Source organism: Ambystoma mexicanum, chromosome 2p, assembly GCF_040938575.1.
Source record: "Ambystoma mexicanum isolate Mex_15411 chromosome 2p, UKY_AmexF1_1, whole genome shotgun sequence".
Taxonomy (NCBI): domain Eukaryota; kingdom Metazoa; phylum Chordata; class Amphibia; order Caudata; family Ambystomatidae; genus Ambystoma; species Ambystoma mexicanum.
This window is the reverse complement of record NC_090923.1, coordinates 617,020,290-617,035,463: the sequence shown is the minus strand read 5'-3', so window position 1 is coordinate 617,035,463 and position 15,174 is coordinate 617,020,290. Positions and strand designations below refer to the sequence as shown.

At 42.6% G+C, this 15,174-nt stretch overlaps 1 protein-coding gene across 1 annotated transcript in view; it reads left to right on the top strand.

Moving 5' to 3' along the window:
* Positions 1 to 15,174, top strand: part of CAMKV (CaM kinase like vesicle associated) — a 753,994-nt gene that overhangs the window by 286,229 nt on the left and 452,591 nt on the right. The window lies entirely within an intron of this gene.

Sequence of the window (15,174 nt, the reverse complement as noted above, 5' to 3'; positions counted from 1 at the left end):
TGTTCTTAAAGTACTTTCCTTATGGTTTGTTCTCAACTCATGGTGCATATACATGGGGCAATAAGCAGGCCTCAAACGCACAATCTATTTGTATGCATGAAGATAAACTTTAATGCTATTAACATTTTCTGATGATGCTGTTTCTTTCTTCCTTATTTTAGTTTCCACGTATGTGCCTCTAACGTGTATGCTTTGTGGGTCTTCATCATATGTATCGTTTGTACAAGCATAAGTATTTAGGAAGTCTTGAATTATTAGCTACTTATTACATTTTTAACATTACTCAAAACTCTGATATGGTAGCATTCATTATTTTACTATCCAAAATGACAAGATTATACATATTGTACTTCTATGGTGCATGCTGCAGCCATTGCCTATTTTTATGTATGATTATGTTCCTGTATTAACAACACTCCAATATAATGTTTTGTTTAGATGAGTACATTCTTTAACAGATTAAGTAGTTCATGATAGGTCTCCCAATTACCCCTGACATCTTTATACCAACATTAAAAACACAACCCCGTGCAGGGACTTTTCATCAAAATTAATTTCATGTGTGATGTCATCAGTGATGTCATCAATGACATTTGTGATATCATCTTTGATGTCCTGGGTGTTAGTCTTAGCAGTGCACGGTGGTGGCACGAGTTATGGTTGCTTAGCTTACCATAACTGGTGAATTTCAAGGGTTTTTTGGTTTTACATGTAACCATAACGTCTGTTTAACTACGTTTTTTCATTGAATTTCATAGGTTTTTATTAGTGCAACTTAGCCTTAACGTCACTTTAGCAAGGTTTTTTCTGTGACTTTCATGGGTTTTTACCAGTGCAAGCTAATTTCCTACAATTTACTAATATCATACTAATCCCAATATAGCAACATTTTTCACCAATTTACAAAGTTTTACCTTAAAACTTTACTGCAATTCCCCACCTTCTAGCATAATTTTTACCTGTTCTATACAATTTTTGCAACTTTTTTGACTGTTTTGCGTCCGCCTACGTTTGCAAACATCTGAAGTCATAGCAGACCTTCTGAACAGTGTCACGTGACCACACGCGCAGCATGATGACGTGGTCGCGAATGTATCCGCACTTTGCGATCGGGTCCAAGCTTCACAGACAGTTTGGAACTGCATTTTCTACTGATCTAGGAACTTTCAAGTTCCAAATGTTCCACTTTCACAGCTCCTACACCTATTCTTACTCATTATCCATTAACAATTTAATACAGAGCACATACATCAAACAATATTAGCAAAACTGCTATTTATCTTAAAAATGGCATCAGCTATTGCCATCCATCCACCCCAAGAGCTACCACCATCACCAGCTGAAGGACATACACAACAAAAAAGGTGCAGTACTTCTAAAGACAATGAAGAGGACCAAGAATATGAGGTAGAGGAAGTGCCTACCTCTACCACCAAGAGAGAATCATGGGTGTGGCAGTTCTTTAACACTGTTACGAATGTACAAAAGTGAAATGCACTGAGTGCAATGTTGCACTCAGTCGAGGACTACCTGGACAGTACTCCTACGGGACCACCGCCATGCGCTGCCACAACCAATCCAACCACTGCAATGCTCTCAGAAAGACTGTTCCTTTCTTAGCAAGTAGTAGACTGTCTTCCTCCAGCTCATATTCCTCAATCAGTACTGTAACCACACAGCCTACTTCTGTGGGACACAAAGTTCCACCAGCTACCTTGCAAGCAATTAAAGAGGCTTTTGATCCATATATTTCAAATACAACAATCCTCTGTATATAATGCAACACACCATTCTACAGGGGGGAGCAATTTCGAAGTGCTTTTGAAGCTGTAATCAGGGAGCATGAGAAAGCCTGCCCCCTACCTTAGGTGTTACACACGCGCAACATCTTCACCTGTCCACCTGCTGCTCCACATTTGTGGTCGGCACCTCTTCTATCATTTTCCTCCCCATCTTACTTTCTAACCTCTCCTGGAAAAAAAAAGAAAAAGGTCCTTTAGTCCTTAAGGAACCACCTTTCACAGTTAGAAAATAGCACAAAAAATTGAATAGACTCCATCTCCTTTGCATTCGTCAATAAACTAGATAGACTCAATAAGATTCTATCACCCTAACCTCAAAATCCCTCGCTGCACTGATTACGTTAACCCGCCCATAATGCTAACATCACTAAACTTTCAAAATGAGCTCCACCTATTTCAATGACGTTAGTGGGCAGCGTAGCCAAACGTACCCTGTCACCACTGTTAGGGAGAATCCTCAATATGCGCTAATGTCCCCTACCTTTTGAGACCCCCAGCAACTTTGCTGGATTTCTAGGATTTAACTTTTTTACCTGGAAAGAGTGTGAGCCTTTTTTCCCACACTTCCATGTATTTTGATGTGTGTTTTACTTTTGTGTTCTTTGGATATGGTGTTTTAAACAAACTCCATGGCATCATCTTTTTCTGTGTGTCACACAGCACCTTCAGGTCAGTGACACAGGGATGTCTTTCAGACTACTCAAGGTTTAAATACCTTCTCTGGGACTGACTACTGTCTCCCAGGGCATGTAAAGTTAAATTGACTTTGCTAGTCTCTTTAAAATTACTGACCCAGCACACACTATCTTCCTATACAGTGTTGGAGGGGTTGCTTAGCTTCCCCTGAGTCAAAACACTCATGTAACAGTAAAATGTTACCCTTTCCTACTTTAAATGGCTGGTGGCAGTGGTTTAGATCAAACTACCATGATTTTTTCCAACCGCTAACAATGGTAGCTAAAAATAGGGTCAGCCATGTTTTTCAATATGGTGCCCAAGACCTATCTGTAAAAAACAGACTCTGGTAATCTTTTTTTGTGTTTGTCTCTGCGCGACAAACCAGGTTTGATCCCTTTGTTTGTTGGCCTTTGGCGGGTTTCAGTGCTGAAGCCCTCATCTGGTGCCTGAGTGTCTGGGGTGGACAGGATGTGAGGGGTATGTGCACAAAACTCCCTGTGCTTGAGACCTGAATGCACTCTGGCGTGATTGGCTGGCTGGCTGTCCGGCAAGGACAGTCACCCTGCTGTGTGAGTGACAGCCAGACTGGAATGAATGGGGGAAAACTGTTTAAAAGCAGGTCTCTGGGACTTGGAAAGCAGAGTCGACCACTGGAACGAAAGAACCAAAGAGGAGAGGAAGGAAGAGGACTGCTGCAACTCCTGGACAACCGGTGAAGCCCTGCTGCAGGTCCGAATTGCCTGAAACTCTGACGACAGAGAAGCCCTTCAAGGTTAACTTCCTCCCTTGAGTTTGGTGGGAACAACCAACTCGCAATCCACCTGGACACCGTCCCCATTTGGTCGAATTTCCATCAGAGTGCTGTTGAAAACCGGATAGCCAGTGGGAAGGAAACCAGCTTGTGAACTTTAAGGCACTCACACCTTACACCAACGTCTTGCTACAGCTTTTGGCCTCTTCCCTGGGCAGTGCAGGAACCTTCTGACGTCCTCCTTCTTGTCACTATGACTGAAGCTCAGGAACAGCGAGATCTGCTCGAACTGCCAGGAACAACTGCCTCAGCTACAGCTTTCTTCATTGACAAGGTACTGGAAATCTTTTTGTCCATCGAGAAATTGGGTGAAACTTTCCTCAACTATGATGGCTTCTCCTTCCCTTAACATTCATCAAACTAATCGCCTAGCCAAATACTTAAAAAATCTGTGGCGAAGACTTAACCTTTACTTACCAGAACTGTGGTATCCTATAAAAAAGACTCTGAACCATTGACTTTGGCCCAGGCCTATTGAGAAGAATTGCTGGTTGTATTTAACTGAAACCCTTTGCCCTGCCTATGAATGTATTTGGGCTGTCTATTCTTATAACCTTGTATTTTTCCCCCTTTATTAAGTATCTGAAGTGCCATTTTGCTCCCACTTCATTTTGGAGCTAAACTTGTTCATTCACTTACTGGTTGGATTTTTGTGGTTTATTAGTGTGTGTTATTGGTCTGCTTGTGCTAGTGTAATATTTTGGAACTGACTGAGTAAATAATTGTTTATTCTTTTACCAAGAAACATTGAGAAAGTGTCTATATGAATCACTTTATTAGTTGGTCCTTTGTGTAATTTGTTCTACGGCTCACTCAACTCTTGAGATAAGTCTGGCTGCTCAGCCACTGCTACCACATAACTGTGTAGTACAGGCTTGTACTAAAGGTGAAATTGTACTGATACTTGTAGTCTTAATTGCCTGTAGTGTTCCCCAAGGGTACTGCAGGTGATTCTGCATAACAACCACCAACGTCATAAGCTGACGGGTCATTCATTAAGTGGGACTTCCAGGGTAAGAAGAGGGGCGGGGCACAGCAATGAGGGCTCCTGGTCCAGTCCTTACCCGCATCCGGTGGGGTTGGGGGACCAGGTATATAAGTGGGACATTTCCTGGGAAACCTTTTCTTGCTTTCCCGCCATGTTCATCCTCCTGAGCCTTTCCTGACCGTGAGCAACCAAAAACAGTTATCCAACCCACCCAACCCTCTTTACCCTACTAGCGGTTGTTGTGGAAATTATGATATGTATTTTCTGTTGCATTTTATGGATGAGGCACTGTGGACGGGGACCTAAACAATGGATCATATGAAATGTTTGGACCATGACCAAAATGTTGCATGAACAGGAGCCATGCACTTGCTACCCTGGTTTTGGGTGATGGGTCTCCTTGTGTCCAATAGGCACAGCAGGTGAGGACAGTTGGAGTGGCCCCTCCGGTTGCCCATTGGGAGAGTTTTTAGGCCAGGCTTGGGCATTTGGACTGTCCAGCAATACATTGTTTTTAATACAAGTAACCCTAGAGCAGCTTAGACAGCCAGTAGGCCAACAGGCATCTGGCGAGTCAGCAGGGCTGTTTGGGGGTGAGGTCATGGAAACTGATGATGCAAGATATATAACAACAATTGGGCCCCATCATAGGTGCGGTAAAACTGTAATAAAATGCACCTGTTTACTCCCAAAAGTGGTGTGTTATCTTTTATTGATGAATTATTGATTATATTATGCTCTGAAGTCAGGGGCCTACTATGAGTGTACACCTATTATCTAACGCAAAAAGAGAATTTTTAGCACACACATCTACAAGTGCAAAACCTTGATTTATTTTTACAAAAATGATAGAAACATTTTATTTTGAAGAAAACAACAATAATCAGGACGGCAACAAGTACTTTTCAATTTGACACAACAAAAAAAACCATTAAATTATGTCCACGAAAACATGGTTAACATTTTCAAATACAGTTCATAAATACTTAACTTTGGATTTTTCTCATTTTGAGTGAAACTGTCAACGGTGATCTTTTAATGCCAAATCCGATCATCGACCCATTAATTCAAGTCTTTGCGTTCTTCACCAAAATCTATCTTCCTAGACCAAGGAGTAATGTACGCACATGGCGCTCCTTTAGAGAGGAGAAATTAGTGCTTTAGAATTGAAATAAAAGCCACACTTTCACATCTGCACATTTCTAGAACCTATACGCTCCCATGTTGCTCCTAGTTACTGGAAAGGCAAATGGACAGATTCTTGGCTGGCGGTCATTACAATGATAGTTACTACATATCCGTTGTTGATAATAACTGTACAAGTACTGCTGAAAAAACCGTCGGCCAGTAGGCTGTAACCATGCCATGGACACAGAGGGATTATATAACTATATTAAATCAAGAAGGCAAAAACATATTTCAGTAACCGCTTTAAGTTAAATATCCACTTACATTCTTATTTTGGCTATACTTTTAAGTATTCACACATACAATGTCTATTCTTTGAGTCAAATTGAACATTCAGCCATCAAGATGTTCATCATATGGCACACAGTATACATTCATTACACACTTCAATAAATATAATTTAAAATCTTGCTTGCATTGCATTTTGTGAATCCATCTTCCAATGCACCAGAGGACCAACCACTTCAAAGCACAGTTTTCCAAAATAGAAACTTTTCTTTCTGACATCAGCTTTTAATTTAGGAAATCTTATAATTTCTTTGTGGATTTATGACACATTTACTTCTTCAAATTCTTAGTGCGGTGTATTCAAGGACACATAACTATGAAACCCTTCATGTGCCGTTCACAGCGTGCCCTAGTCAGTTTCATTTTCAGAAACACATGCCACGAAAATTAACAATATTACTGGCAATAAATGTACTAAAAAAACAAGAAAATATTTGAAGTAAACCACATAGCACAATATTTACTTCCATTTTACCGCTATCAACGCACCTGCCAAATCTAGGTGCCCCTCCATTGTGGCATGTATGCATTTTTAGCTATTATTGGGACTGTGAAATCTAGGTGCCCCTGGCACCTATGCATTTTTAGCTATTATTGGGACTGTCAAATCTAGGTGCCACTCCATTGTGGCATGTATGCATTTATAGCTATTATTGGGATTGTCAAATCTAGGTGCCCCATCGCTGTTGTAACAACACCTATGTCTAGCTCCTATAACTAGCATTTATGCAGCACCTTCCTATACATTGCAGGAGTGACCATAGAATAACCTATCATGCGCACCACTAAGACTCACCTTACATATACACTCTATTCCTTACTCTGGGCTACCCTAATAATGACCACAACAATGGCCCACACTAATTCTACACCCTGCAATCTGCAGGAGAGAAATATGCGACTTAGAGCTAGGCTACCACAACTCTATGATCTCAAAAACAACAGAACTAGACCTTCAATCCTCAAACCTATTTTAATTGCCATTAACCCTAACCCACATACCACAGATGTTGAAAGACCCCCTAAAACGCAGATTTACTTTCCTCATAACCAGAAGAGATCCAAGCACCCCAAACTGAAACCCACTCAAGAAAGAAATACCACTCCCACCCTATCAGGAGCACTCATCAATGTGAGGTCCCTCATAGCACATAGCACGGAAATTGCTGACATACTCACTATGGATAACCTAGACTTTTTGGCTGTCTCCGAGACCTGGCTCCATGATACAGCAGGTCCCGCACTTATGATTGCCATACCAGACAACTACAATATACTTAGAGTCAGCTGGCCCAACTCGAGAGGCGGCGCCTGGCTATTATTGCCAAAACTAAATTAGCATTAAGACTCACCCCACCACCAGCCATCACACCTTGTGAACTACTCTCAGCTAAACTACCCATTTCCAATAATAGTACATTAACTATTCTCCTGGTGTACAGACCACCTGGCCCACTAGGGAACTTTGAGGAAGACCTTTCCAGCCTCCTCATTAACAACATCAAAGATTCCAACCAGTTCCTATTACTAGGTGACTTTAACCTGGGATTTAATGATGTTGAGGACAAACAGGCCCAATCTATCCAATCGATTTTAGTCGAATTTGGCCTTACACAAAAAGTCCTAGCTCCCACACATATAAAAGGACGCACACTAGATTGGATAGCCAATCTGAATTGCACTACCACCATTGCAAACATCATACCTCAAACCTGGACTGACCACCACCTTATCTGTTTTTCATCTATCATAGAACCCTTTAAAGCATATACTCGTAAAATAGTACCACCTCTGCCTACCAGAAGCAAAAAAGAAATTACTGCTGAAAAACTACTCCATCTCCTCCTACCAGCTCTTACTGCTAGCGCCAAAAACTCTGACCTAAATACTCTAGTTGGTACATTTAACATCACCATGTCCAAAGCCTTGGACACTATTGCCCCTATCAAACTACGCAAAAGTAAACAAGAATCACACCTCAATTCTTGGTTCACCCCCCATCTCAAAGAACTACGAATCCAAAAACGCAAACTCCAAGCAATCTGGAGGCACTCACCTTCAGCTGAGAATAAAACTCTACTTGCCAACCTTGCGAACAAATACAAGAAAGAAATAGTCCAAACTAAAAAAAATACATTCAATGAGAGAATCAATAAAGCTAACTCTAATTCTAAAGAACTCTTCTCCATCCTCTGGGAAATGGAAAACCCAATTGTTCCCACTGAAAATGCCCCCAAGGACAAACAATGGTGCACTAGCATCCAAAACGCATTAGCAAATAAAATAATAACTCTAAAGTCCAAAATTGCAAAGAAGAAAGCCACCTTGAGCTCCACAGGAACTCATACCACCCTTCTGAGAGATACACCAAGTACAGATGGACTAAGTAGTTGTAAACCATTTAGGTTTACCAACATCTCCATACTGGAAACTGAAAAGGTTATTTCATCTCTGAAACCTTCGAACTGCCAGGGTGACAGTTGCCCAGCACAAATAATCAAGGATGCAGCTAGAGACTTAGCACCCTTCATCTCTAAGCTAATTAATGCCTCCTTTAGTTCTAGTACTGTGCCCACCAACCTCAAAGAATCATGGGTACTGCCTCTCCTCAAAAAGCAGACCGTTGACCCAGCTATCCCCACTAATTATAGGCCCATTACCACGGTCCGTTCCTCCTTAAAATCATTGACAGAGTAGCCTACCTCCACATCCAAAAATACCTGGAGATGAACCAACTACTAGGATCACGCCAATCTGGATTCAGACCACAACACGGTACTCAAACAGCCTTAATTGACCTTAAGACACAAATCGACGAGTTGAAGGATAAAGGTAAACAGCTATGCTCCTCCTCCTCGACTTATCGGTGGCCTTTGACCTAGTTGACCATGCATTGTTATGCAAGCATTTAGCGTCTGCTGCCCATTTCTCAAGTGAAGCTACAGCCTGGGCACAATACTTCCTAGCCAACCGTACGATGAGAGTGTTCTCCCCCTTAGCTTCAGCGGACCCAAAACAAATCATCTGTGGTGTCCCACAAGGTTCATGTGTCTCCCCTACAATGTACAACATCTTCACTAAGCCACTCTTCGACAAACTTGACAGACTGGGGGTAACTTATACTAATTAGGCGGACGACACGCAGATCCTCATACCACTATCTGGCAACTTTGTTGCAGACACAGCTCTAGTAAATAAGATTTATCTCCTCATTCAGGCATGGATGGCCTCCCACGGCCTCTGCCTGAATGACGACAAAACAGAGATACTGATCCTGGGTTCCGACTCTAACCTCAAAAAAATCAGCCCCAGCTACACGGCCTTCAATATAGATGGCAATATAATTAAGGTGGTAACTGAGGTAAAAACACTAGACTTCTACCTTGATTCCACACTATCTTTTAAAAAACAATTCAACTCCCTGCCTTCATCTACAGCCTACACCTGCAAATTAATCAGGGCCTGTAGACCCTGCCTTTCCAAAACTAACTGTATCACACTAACCAATGCCTTAATAATGTCTAAATTAGATTACTGCAACACCCTATATGCAGGTGCCAATAAAACTGTCATAAACAAAATGCAAATGCTGCAGAACAATGCTCTTAGAGTAGCCTTGGACATACCCCGCAGAGAGCATTTATCTAATATCAAGAAATACCACCACTGGTTAAAGATTAGTGACAGAATTCTCCTCTGACAGCTCGTATATTTGTACTGTAAATACTGTAATAACATGTATGCATTTACTGTATGTAACCAAGCTTAGGTATTCTTGTTACTGCTGCGCCCGGCTTCCCCAGGGTTTGGAGCGCATTATCAAATAATAAACTAAACTAAACTAAACTAAACCTGCTCCCGATACATTTATGTTTTCTTTAAAAAATAACCTCAGGCGTGGTCAACACAGGCATGGATTTCCCTACACGTCAATAATAATCTTCCCCCTGCTTTCTGCTAGGAGAAGCGTTTCCCAAGCAGAGATTTGCAGCGACAAGATCTAAGGTATCTTGAAGATAAGTAGGTTGTCAAAAAGATCTGCAGATAGTGTGTTCCCACGCCTCAGACAACCTTGTGCATAATGCAAGGGTCTTCACTTTCATCATTAAACTAACCACAAAAGCATCACACTTTGTCTGCCACAATTTCTGGAACCTGAACGAATAATAGTAATGTAAATACAAGTACACTGATCACATAAAAGTGTACACACATGAACAGTGGAGTGCAGGCTTACTAGCTTCTGTGTACATCTATTCCCGCAATCATATCCATTTCTGCATTGATGCACGCGCATCTTCTTGCCCTCCACAGTAAGATGTAAATGTGCAAAGGTCACAGGCACATGTTCATAATGCACATTGGTAATACAAATTCCTTCATCCGTTATTTCAATGTTGACTAACATTGTGGCACATAAACACTTGGGGCCTCATCACGTGTTTGGCGGTAGCCCTTAAATCCGGCAGTAACGCTGTTACCGCCGGATTTAAGGGTCCGCCAAATCATGGCTTCAGCTGATTTTGCCAATTTTCGGCGCGTTTACCGAATGGTCTCAATGGGGAATGGGCAATAACTGTTCCGCCAAACCCGTGATCCGGCGCTAATAGCACCGGTGGGTTTGGTGGTAGGGCTAATAACGCCAGTGCTTTTAGCTCTGACGTTACAGCCCAACTCGTGATGAGGCCCTTTGTGTATTGCAATCTCCAGCCACTTACCGTTGTACCTACTTTCCTGCATGTCCAATTACATCCAGTTTAATTATAGCATTCCTTCATATTACAAACACTTTGTAGTCCCACTGCATTACACACAATGACTATACATATATTACTGCTGTGGTGGTTGTGCCCAGTGCACATATTGCCACTGGCCACAGCGCAATTAACTATTTAACAAGTACCTACCAAATACCGTCAACTAATAAAACTCACCCAGTCCCTCCTGCAATCGAAGGGATGTCCGCAGACACCGGAATAGAATGCAGACTGAGCAGCATTTCCAAACCCTTTTTTTTTACCTATGAAAACAGCTCCCCATTGCCTTCATTCCACTACCCTGCCATTTCTTGCCTTCTTCCAGCCATCAAAAGACCCCAAATGTCTTTTCCAAGCCGTCCGTCCCCGGCTCTGTCCGCGAACAGATATGCCCAGCCTTTTTCAACCTCCAAAAACAGCCTCATATCTTTTTTTCCACTCACCCACCCTTCCCAGCCCCTCTTTCCAACACCAAATGACCCAAAATGTGTTTTGTAGACTTTTTCCCCACCAGTTGTGCCTGTCCGCGTATCAAACATGACGGCCGTTTCCAAAAATATGAGCCATCTCACGCTTTTCACCATCCAATCAGCGGGCACATCCGATGTCCGCAGACCTCAAGTCACCCTCTGGCCCAATCAGAGGCCCGTCAGGAAAGTGAGTCCGTGGACCGAACCCAAATATCACAAATTATTTGTACCTACTTTTTGGTCATTTTAAAAGAAACTACTGGACGGATGCACACCAAATTTACAGAAGCACACTTTCTTGACCAAGCTGCCACTCCTGCCGCATATTTTGTGAAAATCCGTCCTGTGGTTTGGGCTGTAGGCGTGAGCAAATATTTTTTTCCATTGTGCCTATAGGAAAAAAACACACATTTTTTGACCCCCCTATAACTTTGCCCTCCCCACCACCCCCTTGAAGAAAGCACACTAAACTCTGCAGGATCGCTCTGACAGGGCCAAATACATGTTTTGCAAGGTTTCGTGAGGATTCATCCTGGGGGTGCAAAGTTATGAACCGCCCAAAAAGTGCTCTTCCTATGGGTTAAGCAACTTAACCATAACTGGTGAAGGCCTTGTACTGCAGGCCCTGTAATGTAAAAGAAAATAGTCCCAAAAGTTGACAATTTAATTAATGCAATCAGTGCTTTTATCAGGCAAGTCATATATGATGCTATGTCTAATGTCATCAGTGATGGCATCAGTAAGGTAATCTGTGATATCACATATGATGCGATTAGTGATGGATAGATTGTGAGGGTGGCATCTTATAGATGAGGTTCATGTTATAGTTGTTCTTGCCAGAGTCTAAAATGGTAGAGAAAAGAAGGAGAGCTACCAGGGCATTTCCAGGCTTGGTAATGCCTTTCCCCCATTGAGGGGTTAATTGCTATTAGCATCACAGCATGTTCTTCAGGGTGCTAATCATGTTTTTTTAAAAGTTGAGAAATGGTGTGGTTGACATGATTCAACTTTAAATAAAAATGACATAACAAGATGTGATAGTTGCTCCACCCGGAGCATAAATAGATAGAGAATGTAAAGAGAGATTCTTCGTAAGATGCAAGCAGTGACAGAGGGTAGATTTTGTGCCAGTGGCATGGGTGAGATGCACAGTTTTCCTCAACTGTTGGATGGCTAGTGAAATCTATGGTGCTGGGTGTGGACAAAGGGGAAAGAAGGAATGATTCGGAAAATTGTGCCTAAAGCGAGATGACCGTGCTGAACTGAACTCCAGAAATGCCAATTCAATCGAGTCAACAACGACAGAGGTGCAAATAGCCCTGCAAGGTAAACCTTGACTTGGTGTACATAGAGGGGCAACAGAGTCAGGAAGAGCATCAGTGGAGGAGAGACAGAGAATCAGAAATAAAAAAGAGTGTTCAGACGGTAATGGATGGTTGAAAGGTGGGGAATGGAAGAGTTCAGTGATGAGAGGAAGATGAGATTGCGCGTTTTTTCATGGCTGGATGCTCACAAACTATGGAAAGTGGCCACAGATTAGTCAGAGAGAGTGGGTGTGAGCTGCAATTGAGATGCGAGTAAGCCTGGACTTTCAGCAGGAATAGATACTAGACATAGCTGAAGATCATGAAAGAAGAGTCTACTCATGCTGTCGAGGAGAAGAGAGAGGTTGGTGCAAATAGTTTTCAAATTACATATGTTCAATACAAGAAGGGAGAAATCAGAGTGGGGCAGAGTGGAAGACAGGCTGGCTTTATCAGTCATGAGGCCAAACAGACTACCTTTCTTGGAGGGAGGTTAGGAGCCAGAGAAGGCTATGCAGGAGCATAGTGGCAGGACAATGAGGAATGTTAGGTAGCATTCCTTGGTAGGATAACACAGGCAGGCACAGAGCAGTGTATCTTGAAGTTACTAACACATGGAGCACAGCATCAGTGAGAAGGGGATATACCCATTGGTCTGTGGGCCTTGGTACTGACAGGGTATCACCCTTTTCAGGTTACATTTCACCAACCAATGCAGAGAATATTGGCTGCCATTGTGCCTACTCATTGTATTCTATCCTCTATCTTTTAGACACAAAGCAGTCTTTTGTCTAAGACCTCACTGCTTTACCAGAGCATTTCCAAACTACCAGTGAACCAGACACTCCTGAGAGGCCTCCAAACACCAGTTGCTCATCCATTCGCAGCAGTATAGTCATTTCCTGGATAATGCCAATATTGGACGAATACCCCCATGTGCGTTTTCTCCAACTGAAATGTAACCTTTACTATGTTACCTGCGTCCTGTATGTTTCTGAAATGGAGTTCTGATGCCCTTGCATCTCTCACATCCGCCCCTTCCTTCCTCCATGCAGCCAATGTTGACCTGCTCACCCGGAAGTGCCATCCGACGCCATGAACGCTCTGCAAAATGAAGTAATACCAAAATGCATTTACAAAAACTGCTATGGCGACATTTGGTCTATTTCCTGAGTCCCCGATTTTCTATACAGCCCCTCGTCTCTGACAGGAGCCCTCAGCCCTTCTCTGTCGCGGCCCCAGTTCCCCCTTCATCTAAGTTACACAGGCCGCTGCAGGGGGTGTAAATAATGACATGGCTGAGGAAAGCGGAGTGGGGGTGTTGGCGTGTTTCTCCCTCTTCGGCTCAGAAACTTCCGTTGCCATGCTGACGGATTTGAAACTCGCTATAATTTCTTGGAAGAAAACGTGCTATTAAACAAAGAGCTCCTTTTATCTCCGCTCGGGCGCTTGCTTCCGGTGCGCTGCTGCGCCACGTCTCTGCTCTTCGAGCTGTGTCTTCCTTCCCCCCTTTAAGTTAAAGGTGCAATTGTCTGTTCAGCGGAATGAGAAATTTGTGGCTGTAAAGTGTGAGGGGTAGGTGAGTCAAGGAATTTTAGAAGCCATGGGGCCAACACACATAAATTGTGCTGGGTCTTGTACATTCAGATTGCTGCGTTAAATTACATGTCTGCACTATTTCTCTCTTGCCCTCATAAATTGCAAAGACGAATATTGCATACGGGAGACGGGAAGGGGGAGGTCGGTCAATTGTGGCGAATAATATGTCCCACATCTTAGGCGTGTTTCTAATTTAAATACAGGAGTGGTTTATTTGAAATACCGAATAGACACTAACACATATCGGAACCGTATCGAATCAGATTGCATGGAACACTGGCCATTGCAGATGGAACAAGTCCGCCTTCCGAGAAATCTAAAGACTTCATCTTCCAGCACTTTCCCTCCTCTACAGACTTCCGAGCCTCTTCCTTTGAAAAAAGTGCTGACAATGCCGACAGTTTGGCCTTTTGTGTAGGCATGGGAAAGGCACTTGCTAGACTGCCGTAGTGGTATTAGCTGGACATTGATGGTAGAAAGTGCAACATGGTATGAGTACCTGGGCCTCTGCTAGTAATGCCTGGGAAATGGCTAATACCTATACACAAGCCAAAACGGCTGCCAATGCTTGTTTTTAACAGGACTTCAGTGAAGTTCATGCATTGTGCTTATACATGGAGCGTGTGCTCTAGCACCTTGAAGTGTTCCATGTGCTAGATGGAATTACCAATAATGATCTCAGACCCAAATAACCTTGACAGACTCAAAGAATATGCAAAGTACTGTTTTTTTGTCAGCTCTAATGGAGTATGGCAATCTGGCGCACAACACACTGTAGTCCACACACTCACACTTCAATTCTGATTACACAAAGGCTTTAGACCTTAAAGAAAGTCATCTATGATGTCATCCTATGTGGCAAACTGTAAAACCTAAAGAAGGGAGGGATTGGTTAAGGGAATATATGTACCTCCAGTATTAGTAATATCACTGGATGCCCCATTTCTAATAGGCACGCCTTGAACCACCTCTAGATATGTATAAAACAGATTATAGCAGAATAACAGCAGTGTGTTGGCCTGTGCAGCACTGTATAGCATGTTGCTACATAGACACTCTGATTGGTGTGCATTCTCTTCCAACATTAGATTTGCAGTCATTAGCAGCACATAAGCAAAATGAAACCCAGGAGCACAGAGCAACATCAGACTACTACCACCCGCTCAATTAGTTATGTTATCTTATGTTACTTTTCATTTATATAGCGCTTTATGTACCTTTGTTATGATCTCAAGGCGCTGGTAGGTTGAACGCCCTCGGGAACCGTAGTTCAAGTCAGTAGAGAGAGA